The 11,090-nt window shown below is 37.1% G+C and overlaps 1 non-coding gene across 1 annotated transcript; it reads left to right on the top strand.

Moving 5' to 3' along the window:
* The first annotated feature begins 10,222 nt into the window (after positions 1-10,222).
* Positions 10,223-10,329, top strand: LOC121210622 (small nucleolar RNA R71). Its single transcript, XR_005905736.1, has one exon. It is a non-coding gene; the product is annotated as a small nucleolar RNA R71 (small nucleolar RNA).
* The last annotated feature ends 761 nt before the right edge of the window (positions 10,330-11,090 follow it).

Here is an 11,090-nt window from a genome sequence, read left to right as displayed (position 1 = left end):
TTATTTCTCACCCAATTTTTGCCTTTAACCTACACCAATACATACATACATATACCAACCAATTCAAGGCATTAAAACCAAACTAATATTAACATTATATAAGATATATCATCACATGTATTCAAACTGACCTTTATAATACATATATGCTTTTTATAATTCAATCAAACCATACCAAGCATACATGTATTAACCATATTATAACCTCATATATATATTAACTAAACATACTATCATTAGCCATTCCAATGGCTAGACTACAAACAACTATTATATGCCATTATTGGCTAAATTAGACTATACATGCCATTAAATCAATATAAGGTTTCTACTTATACCAAAATGAGCTAAAGGATAGTGTGACAATGCTCCGACTGATCTCCAACCTTTACAAGCTTTCGAGCACAATTGTAATAGCCCGGTTTAGACACTAGTTGAAATAGTGGTTTTGGGACCACAAATTCGAATTAGAAAAATATTTTAATATTATTTTCTATGTTTACGGTATGTGTATAAGCATGTGTGAAAGTTTTGTGTGTTAATTTTATCAATTGTGTGCTTAATTTGATAAAAGGATATAATCGCATAAAATGTAAAAGTTGCCTACTGTTTGTTAAAGTGCTTAATTGCTATGTCTCTTTAATTGAGAGGTCCTTATGTGGTTAATATGCCATTTACATAGTTAAATGGACATTAATAGCCTTAATTAACATGAATTGTATGTTAATTAATAAAGGGCAAATTAGTAAATGATGAATTATTATGTTTTTAATAAAACAAAAGCATGAAATTATTCACTTTTATGTTCATCCATGTCGAAAATTAAAAGAAGAAGAAGCAAAAGCTAGGTTTTGATATTCAGACCTTGCTCATTTTAATTAAGGTATGAGTTTTGCTCAGTTTTTGATAATTTTTACGTTTTTGTAATCATTGCTTAGTAATCTATCAAGCCCATGTCTCAGTTTCTGATTTTGTTGATGATTTTGAGTTGTGCCATTATTGATATTATAAGTTTTATGAATTTTGATGATAGTATATGGAAGTTTGATGTTGGGTTAACATGTCTTGTCTTTGAATTTTTGATGAATTTGAGTAATTTGGGCTAAATTATAAAAATGATATTTTGAGGGACTAAAATGTAAAATAAATGAAATGTGTGGGCTTACATGAACACCATGTATATTCGGATAAGCAAGTGTGTATGGAAATTTGGTATAATTGGTGTTCTTGTGAAATAAGGACTAAAGTGTTAAAATGTGAAAATGTGAGGGTTAATTTGTAAAATGCCCTAAATATGTGTAAGTCGACTGAATTGAATGATTTTTTGAATAAAAGGGATAATTTTGAATACATATAGATCAAGAAAAGAGGAATTCGAATTTAGATCGAGGAAAATCGAAGATTATCGAGTAAACGATCCGAATCGTTAATTACAAGTACAATGTAAGTTCGTACGTGATAAATGATGATACAATTTATGTTTTAATGTTTTGATAATATATAAATTGTATATATTTGAGCTTGGTTTGAACACGATGATAAATCAACTATGTTCGGTACTAAGTGTGCTATTCAAATAGCTTCGGCTATAAATAGCACTAAGTGTGCGAGTTGGAATAGCTTTAGCTATATGAGGCACTAAGTGTGTGATATCGAAATAATTTCAGTTTGTTGAGATGACACTAAATGTGTGAGATCTTTATGGCTTTGGCTAATCATTAATGCACAAAGTGTGCGAATTCTTAAAGCATGGAAAGACTTCTGAATGAATTAATGTATTTGAACAATAGGTGAGAATGAACTGAATAAATACGGGATAGTTCAGGTATGTTCAATACCTATGTGTTAGATGATACTATGTGTATGATGCTTGATGAATTCGTATGAACATATTAAATGAGATGGAATAGAATTGATGGATGAATTGATTATCTTTGGTATGAACTTTCTAAGCTTTAAAGCTTACTATGTGAAATGTTCTCTGCTTTACAGTGTTATAAAGCTAGCTCAGATTCGGGGATCGTCAGTGACTCATTCACACTATTGGACATCTATTTTGGTACCATTTTGAGAGTTATATATATGGTACATGGCATGTATAGGCTAATGTAATTTTGGTATGTTTTGTGATGTGAATATTAGCCATGAGTTTTGGCTTGTAGTTCTTGATATGTATGGCCTCTTAAGTTGGCCTAAATAGTGTGTTTGCTAAATAATTTATTGATGTATGTATTGCTTATGTGATGGTTTGATTATGAAATGTTGAAATGATAAATTTTATGGTATGAAAATTGTGATAAGATGATGAGTTTATACATTTGAAACTCATATAATTTGTAATGATTTTGGTGTATTGATTTGGTATACTTTGGTTGTGGATTTGAGTAGTAAATTGGATGGTATCTGAATGGCATGGAATATGCATGAATTGGTTGATTTGGTTGCCTATAAATGTATGCTAATGATGCAAAAATGTTGTGGATTTGGTGTGCTTGAGATAGGTGGGAAATGTGGCTTAAACCAAGTCTAATTTCACCCCACACGGTTGAACACACGGACAGGTCTCTCAACCGTGTGTCTATTGTAACTTATTTGTACAAGTCAGTCTCAAGCATAGCCTACACACATGGGATGTCTGGTAGCCATGTGAGACACACAGCCTTGACACATGGGCGTGTCTGGCCATTTCGATGGGTACACGGGCTGGACACTCAGACGTGTGGTCGGCCATGAGACCCAAGTCAATTTTGACCACGACCAAGGCACATGGGCGTGTCTTGTAGTCGTGTGGTTAAGTCAGTATGTATGCCCAGTTTTGCCACGACCTAGACACATGGACGTGTCTATTACTATGTGAGGCACACAGCCTGTTCACGCGGGCATGTGACCTTTATAACTGTGAAAAATGTTTACGTTTTGAAAAATTTTGTATGTGTTTGATTTAGTCCCGACCCTTTCTAAAGCATGTTTAAGGTCTCGTTGCCCTATGTAAGGGACTGATAAGCGATATTCGTGACAGGTTTTAAATATTTATAATGAATTGTTCTTGAAACTAACTATTATCACGATGAAGGTAAGTGTACCTATCGAACAATAGTATAGCTTTAGCAAGACCGGATTATCAAAACCAAAGGAACTAAAAGTACTAGTATTAACTAATTAACTAAACTAAGAACCGCAGAAAATAGAATTGGGGAATTACTTTTGGAAAAACGATTGAATTAAGACAATACCTAAGGAAAAATCCACCTAGACTTCACTTGTTATCTGACTCTGAATCAGACAATTTATCCATTTGAATTGATCCGTAGAAATCCCTAAGTTATATTATTATCTTTCTCAAGACTAACAACATCTAACCCTAGATTAAATAATTTAAATCTCTTTCTAATTAACACCCTAGGGTTGTATTAACTCGATCTATGGATCCCCTTATTAGGTTTCACCCTAATCCGGCAAAATCTTGTCACCCTATCTCTAGGGGCGCAACCAACTCCGCTTAATTATGACAAATGTACTCTTAGAGAGGGTCTATTCCTCCTCTAAATAAGAGCTTAACTTGAATCAATATCCTGGAATATCAAAACAACAATTAAGACCACATAATTAAGAACAAGTCAAATATTTATCATACAATTTAGATAATAATAACAAGATCTGTCTTGGGTTTCATTCCCCTTAGGTATTTAGGGGTTTTAGTTCATAACTAAAAAGGTAAACATCTCAGAAGAATAATGAATACAAAACATAAAGAAAAACCCAAAACTCCTGAAGGGAAATTGAGGGGAGATCTTCAGTCTTGATGATGAATCCAGATTCTGAGATGGATCAATCGGCTTTCCCTGAGCAGTTCCCTGCTTCCCTCCCTATGTGTCATTTTCCTCCTCCCCTAGGGTGTATTTATAGGCTTTAGAATGCCTAAGAACCTTCAAAATTAGTTTTTTCCAAATTAGACTAAACTTGGGCTCCGCAGGAACACGCCCGTGTGACACGCCCGTGTGTGATTGCTTCAGGCCGTGGTCAAGCCTGTTAAATAGGCACGGATGTGTGGTCCACTCGTGTGAGTCGTGCTTCGATTCTTCCAAATTGACACGGTCGTGTGGTCTGCCCGTGTGAGGAGGTTCAGGCCGTGTTGATTTCGTATGTTGGCCCATTTTCTTCGTTTTTGGCTCGTTTCTCGTTCCTTTCACTCTCCTATGCTCACCTAAGTATAAAACATGAAATTAAGGCATTAGGAGCATCGAATTCACCAATTTTAAGGAAAAATCATCCATAAAATGTGCTAAGTATAGGATAAAAATATGTATGAATTATGGTTTATCAAATACCCCCACACTTAAGCATTTACTTGTCTTCAAGCAAAATCCTCAACTCATAATCAAAATAAATTCTTCTCAACTTATAATTTCTATCGATAATATCTCAAAATAATCCATAGGTAATCATACAATGAAAATTCAACTGAAAGAACATCAAAGTTTCAAACATTCCAAGTTGAGCATTTTATCATGAAAACATAAGTGTCTCCCCTCTTTTAAGTAATTACCTTTGATTCAAAATATCACAGAGTTTCACATCCTCACTAAAGATTCACTCAAATAACTCGAGGTGTTTAAGGACAATAAATGAAGCACTCAATAGTCAATAATGAAGAGTCATTACCACAGGCTTGCATGAAACCACCACTATAAATTGAGATGAAACATCAATTAAAAGTTCTTTAGAGGGTTGTAACGTGGCTTTGGTTAGAAGGTGTGGCCACAAATAGAAAGAAAGTGTTAGAATAGAGATTGAATTGAAGCCTAACTAGAAAAATGACTAGTCATCAATTGCGTACAACAGAGCTTTTTCTCGAAATATGGAATTTAACTTCTTTAGCTCAGAAGATCACTACTACTAATATGTATATATGTATTTTTTTAAGAACAAGTCAAATTACAAAATAGAATAAAACATAGCTAAGCAATTATTCCAACTCAAATCTCGACAAAAATAGGGGTCAAATTAATTTAGGGGATTTCAACAATAATGAGTTATGGGTTAATATCGAGGGTACATCAATGAATTGGTTGTTAGGCTCAAGGGGGTTCACTAAGGGTTAATTGTGAAAGTAGGCTTTTGTGGAGTGAGTGGGATAAACCTAAGTGCCTTTATCATTTTGACATATCAAATCAAATGATGTGGTCTTGACATGCTTAATCAAGCAAGTTCTAGAATAACAATTCATTACTGACGCACTCATAATGAAAGTGAGCATGAAAGAAATAATAGATGCTCTAAAAGCTCAAGATCTCACAAAAATTATGGCTTTTTGATGTTTAAACTTGTGAATTCCAACTCAAGATAATACCTAAACTTAGGGAAACAACATAAAAGTTTTTAATTCTTCAAAAATCAACTTATCATGCTTGATTCCTTAATGTCTTAAAGTTTAAACAATCAATGCATAAATGCCTATGTTTTAATTCAAGATATATCAATAAAAGTCATAAATCAATCAAAATTTATCTTAAACATGATATGAGAGCTTTTCAAGCGAACAAGGCAATCATTCAGGGATTTTTCTGATAGTGAAATGAATACCCCCCACACTTAAGATGTACATTGCCCTCAATGTACAAAGGTAGATATATAGAAATGAATATAAAATAAGATAGGGAGAGAAGTGAAACTTCCTGAGTGATGACTGAATTTTCTTGAACTGGAGTTTTGGAGAATAATTGGTGTGAGGGTGGAGGAGGATACTTCGACGGTAGTAGAGGTTCATTAGTCTATAAGTCCTGCACCAAAAGAATATTATATCTGGTGGTAGCTATGGTCATGGTCGAGTAAGACATGGCAGTCGTGGAGAACCTTTCCCAGTGGAGTTTCAAGTTCCTAAGTAATAGTGAGTTGTGGAGCTTCTTATAACTGTGATAGAATCAGGAACTTTTTTAGGAAATATATAAGGAAGAATCAGTACTCAATATGAATTAGTCGAAATTAAAAATTGTAAAATAATAATTATAAGTCCTAATAAAAATAAGGTGAAAGAAAAATAAAAAGTAGTCTTAAAATAAAATAAACGTTTTTAAACATCTTCATCGCTAGATGGTTCGCAAGGTGGGTGGCGATGAGATGTGGAGGTCCTGACAAATCTGCTGTAGAGTAGCATCAATGTTATCAAAGCGCTGAAAACATTGTTGCTCGAACCGGGTAAGGCACTCAGAGATGTCAACTTATGAAGCCGCCGCATGAACTGGATGAGAAAGAGGTGGTGGCTGAGACGGTGGATCCTTATGACGTGTATGGACATATCAGTAATGTCCTTGGGGGCCTCCTCCTCGGTGGATTAGGTGAAACGGTACTAAGGAGAAAAAGTGCCACGTCATTTCTCAATCATCCTCATACTTAGCATGCTCGAGATGCCCTGTGGGGACATCTGGCCCATGAGAGTGAGGGAGGATGATTGGGCTCCTATGTTGAGGAGCCCGAAGTGCCGAGCCAATCGCGTTACATAGGGTCCAATGGAGATAACCCCCTTCCTATGCCGCTTCGTCTGATGTTGAATGTCGAGGGCAATGAAATAAGCAAGGTCTATGACGTGCCCGTGCGACATACACCATAGAAAGTAGGCGTCGTGAGTGTTGACGATGCCAGTGGTCTCTCGTCTTCCTGTTAACGTGTGAGCCAGAATGGTGTGTAAGTACCTCAGAGATGGAGGAAGACTTGGAGCAGCTAGGATTGTAGGAGGCAGCGCCGGGGGTGAGGGCGTTCCAACATCGTGAAGGAGAGTGATGGATGTGGCGATTGAGAGCGTGGAGTTCATTCCCCTCCATGAACTCCTCAATGTAAAGGCCCAGTACGGTTTCGAACTCTGGGATGTTCAATTGGCAGACTAGACAGCCGAGGCAAAATTGGATTGTTCCCGGGTCATCAAAGTGAGTTATCACGGTCTGAAGATGGAACGTTGAGCAAAGTTCCATCGTGAGTTCAAGATATGTCGGCTGACAATATCAAAGAAAAGCCCCCAAGGATCAATTGTGAGGAGGGCCCAAATTACATCCGCGAGTTGGACTTGTTGTAGTGCTGCCGAATCTATACAGCGGCCCACTTCTAAGGGTCGGGCCCATAGAATCTGGAAAAGTTCTTCTTGGGGCCCAATGGGGAACTGCAGGAAGGGGTGACAAATTTCACAGTAGGACTCGAGGAAGATGACACTCTCTTCCTTTTCTTCGAAGCAGGGATGGCGACTTTCATTCCTCGTGAACATGACATGGTGTACCTGTAACGGAAATTGAAGTGGAATGTGAATACTTTCCATGGGGCTTACGTATTAACCTATGCTATAAGAGCCAATGTAAATGTGCCAAATAACCCTATAAGAATAAGTAATGGAGATATCTAAAGAATGAATTTGTGTGAGGTTAATAGCATGAAACCTATAGAAACAATAGCCATGAATGAATGTAGCCTAATATACTGACCAAAACAAAACTTAAAAAAAAAAATACATTTATCTACTATTCTAACTATGAATGTGCGCGTAAAATAGTCAAATGGAGCATAGAAATCATGAAAGAAGCAAAATAATTGAAGAATATTGAGATAAAGGAGTAAACAAACGCAAGAGCGAGGAGCTTAGGCGTTAAAAATGTGGTTGAAGGCGGAGCACGGGCGTGGCAGGAGGCCGTGTGAACCTGCGGCGGCTAGGGTTAGGGATTTTGAGTGAGGGAAATGATGAATAGTGAAGCGTATTTATAGATTTTGGGACACAGGGCTAGGGAATATGCTCGTGTTCCCCAATTTTTGCCGGTGTGATTCGCGAATTTTGAATTTAGGCGCGTCTGACAATTTCCCCATGCCTGCTGTCGTGTCGCACGACTGTGTCTATCTTTGTTCGCTTCTCCTATGCTCGTGTATGAAGGTCCATGCTCGTGTTAATTTGACAGGTTCAGCCATGGTTTCCAGGCACGGGCGAGTCGCACGCCTGTGTTGTTTGGGCAAGTTTGCCCATGGCCATGTCGCACGGCCGTGGTGATTTATCGTAGCCTGTGCTGGGGAAAATCTTTTCCCTATTTCCACACGGTCCTAAGCACGTTCGTGTGCTTGGCCGTGTTTGTGTGGTCAACCTGTATTTAAAAGCTTCGTTAGTAAGTTAGGTATTAAACACTAAAATTTAAAGAAGTTGATACAGTTAGTGCTCGGGTTGCCTCCCGAAAAGCACTTATTTATAGTCTAAGCTCGACTTACCTCTCCATTGAATGGTCATGGTGGTTTCAGGAGTTTATACTCCTCATTCCTACTATGAATCTCATCAAAATAAGGTTTTAGGCTAGTATTGTTTACCTTAAAAGTGCCAAAGTTGGGATAACTTACCTCGACTGTACCGAATGGATAAATGCTAAGTACCGTAAGAGGAATTTCTTCATTCGGTTTAGTAGTGACAATGTGAGGATTTGCGGCATCTAATAAAACTTTATCTCCAACCTTAAGTTGATTTGGAAAGGTATTGAGCTTGTTCTAGCATAGTTTTGGTTTATCGCGTGCCCTCGATTTATGTGTACGCCATTCATCTAGCTCCTCGATTTGTAGCCTTCGTTCTTCATGAATAGGTCCTCTACTATTGCTTGAAAATGGCTCATGTACTTCTTTCAAACTCATTTCCTGCAAAGTAGGTTGCACCATATTGTCAATTTTAGTAGAATGGTTTAGACAATCACCTTCAATTTTTGATGTGTTGTCGAAATTGTGAGCTTGAATGGTGATTATTTCATCTCCCACATGAAGTGTGAGCTCACCTGTGCCGACATCAATAATTGTTCTAGCAGTTGCTAAAAAGGGCCTTCCTAAAATCAAAGGAGTGTTGCTATCCTCCTCTATGTCAAGAACAACAAAGTCAACGGGAAATATAAATTTATCGATTTTAACTAGCACATCTTCAATAATAACCCTAGAAAATCTTATAGCTTTATCTGCTAATTGAATGCCCATCCTAGTATGTTTGGGTTTCCCAAGACCTAGTTTTTTAAACATTTTGTAAGGCATGACGTTAATACTAGCCCCTAAATCAGCTAATGCATTATGAAGATCTAAACTACCAATTAAGCAAGGAATTGTAAAACTCCCTGGATCTTTCAATTTCTTGGCTAATTTATTCCGTAGAATAGCTGAGCAAACTGCGTTTATCTTCACATGCAAAGCCTCGTCCAACTTTTGCTTATTTGCTAAAAGCTCCTTTAAAAATTTTATTGCGTTTGGCATCTGTAATAGAGCTTCAATAAACGGTAAGTTAATATGTAATTTTTTAAGAGTTTCAGAAATTTACCAAATTGTTCATCTAAGCGATCTTTCCTTGTTGCATTAGGGTATGGCACATGAGGTTTGTATTCTGTACTTACCAGTTTCTGGTCCTTTTGGTTTACCTCACCTTTATCTTTACTTATCTCAGTTTCTTGTCTTGGTTCTGGTTCAGGAATGATTAACCCTTCCTCATCTTGACTAGTAATCGCGTTGAGTTGCTCCCTTAGGTCAGATTCTATGTTGCTTGGCAAGCTACCTTGTGGTCATTTAGAAATCAACTTGGCAAGCTGTCCAATCTGAGTTTCGAGCCCTTGGATTGATGCTTGTTGATTCTTAAATGCTGTCTTGGTATTCTAAAAATGAGTTTCTGAACTGATATAAACTTTTAGAGCATCTTTTCAAGGTTCAGCTTCTTTTCCTGTTGGTAGGGTGGTTGTTGAAAACCCGGAGGATGTTGTGGCCTTTGATCTCCTTGACCGCCCCACGAGAAATTGGGACGATTCCTCCAACCTGCATTGTAAGTGTTACTATATGGGTTATTTTGGGGTCTAGAGTTATTGTTACCCATATATTGTACTTGTTCCTCTTCGATGCTAGGGTTGAAGGGTTGATATTTTGTGCTTGCTCCTCCTCCATTTGAATCGCATCTCATCACTGGATGTACCTGAGTAGAACCACACAAACCGTCAATCTTTTTATTTAAGAGTTCTACTTGGTTGATAGCATAGTAACCGCGTCGAGGTTGAAAACACCAGCTACTTTCGTCGGCTTTGTTCTCATAACTTGCCACTAATAGTTATTCAGTGACATCTCCTCAATAAATTCGTAAGCTGCCTTAGGTGTCTTATTATTGATAGTTCCTCTAGCGGCTGTATCAATAATCTACCGAGTCAAAGGATTCAGGCCATTATGGAACATTTGAACCTGTAGCCAAAGCGGTAACCCATGGTAAGGGCACCTTCTTAAAAGGTCCTTGTATCGCTCCCATGCATCGTAGAGTGTTTCTAAATCCATCTGCACAAAAGAAGAGATATCATTACGTAATTTGGTTGTTTTAGCCGGTGGAAAATATTTTAATTTTTTGGTCATTTGTTCCCAAGTAATCGTGGTAACGAGTTCAACCATTGTTTAGCATTATTCCTTAATGAAAAGGGAAACAAACGAAGGCGAATGGTGTCATCAGAAATGCCATTAATTTTGAAGGTATCGTAAAATTTTTAGGAAATTTTCCAAGTGAGCGTTGGGATCCTCGTCCTGCAAACCATCAAACTGAACAAACTATTGTAACATTTGAATTGTGTTAGGTTTCAGTTCAAAATTATTTGCAGCAATAGTAGGTCTAACTATACTTGACTCAGATCCTGTTGAATTAGGTTTAGCATAATCATACATAGTGCGTGGAGCAGGATTTTGATTAACAGCAATTAAAGGAGGTAGCGGATTTTCTTGGTTTTTAGCCATCTCTTCGGTTGTGGTTTGTATATCGTCCTCTTGCTTGTTCTCTGTGTATCTTAATCTTCGCCTTTTTTCTCTTTGGTTTCTGTGAACTGTGCGATCGATCTCACTGTCAAAAAGTAATGGTCCTGACGGGTTTCTTCTAGTCATAAACTATAAGAACATGATAGAAAAAGGGAAAAAAATTGAATTAGTAATAAAAATTAGAATAAAATTTAAATTGCAGAAAAATTAAATGGCTAAAGCAATAAAAATAGTGTTCCTAATATCTTAGTCCCCCGGCAACGGCGCCAAAAACTTGATACGCGATATTCGTGACAGGTTTTAAATATTTATAATGAATCGTTCTTGAA

This window comes from Gossypium hirsutum, chromosome A11 (assembly GCF_007990345.1).
Source record: "Gossypium hirsutum isolate 1008001.06 chromosome A11, Gossypium_hirsutum_v2.1, whole genome shotgun sequence".
Classification (NCBI taxonomy): Eukaryota; Viridiplantae; Streptophyta; class Magnoliopsida; order Malvales; family Malvaceae; genus Gossypium; species Gossypium hirsutum.
Note: the sequence above shows the minus strand (reverse complement) of the source record. Positions and strands in the feature narration are given on the sequence as shown.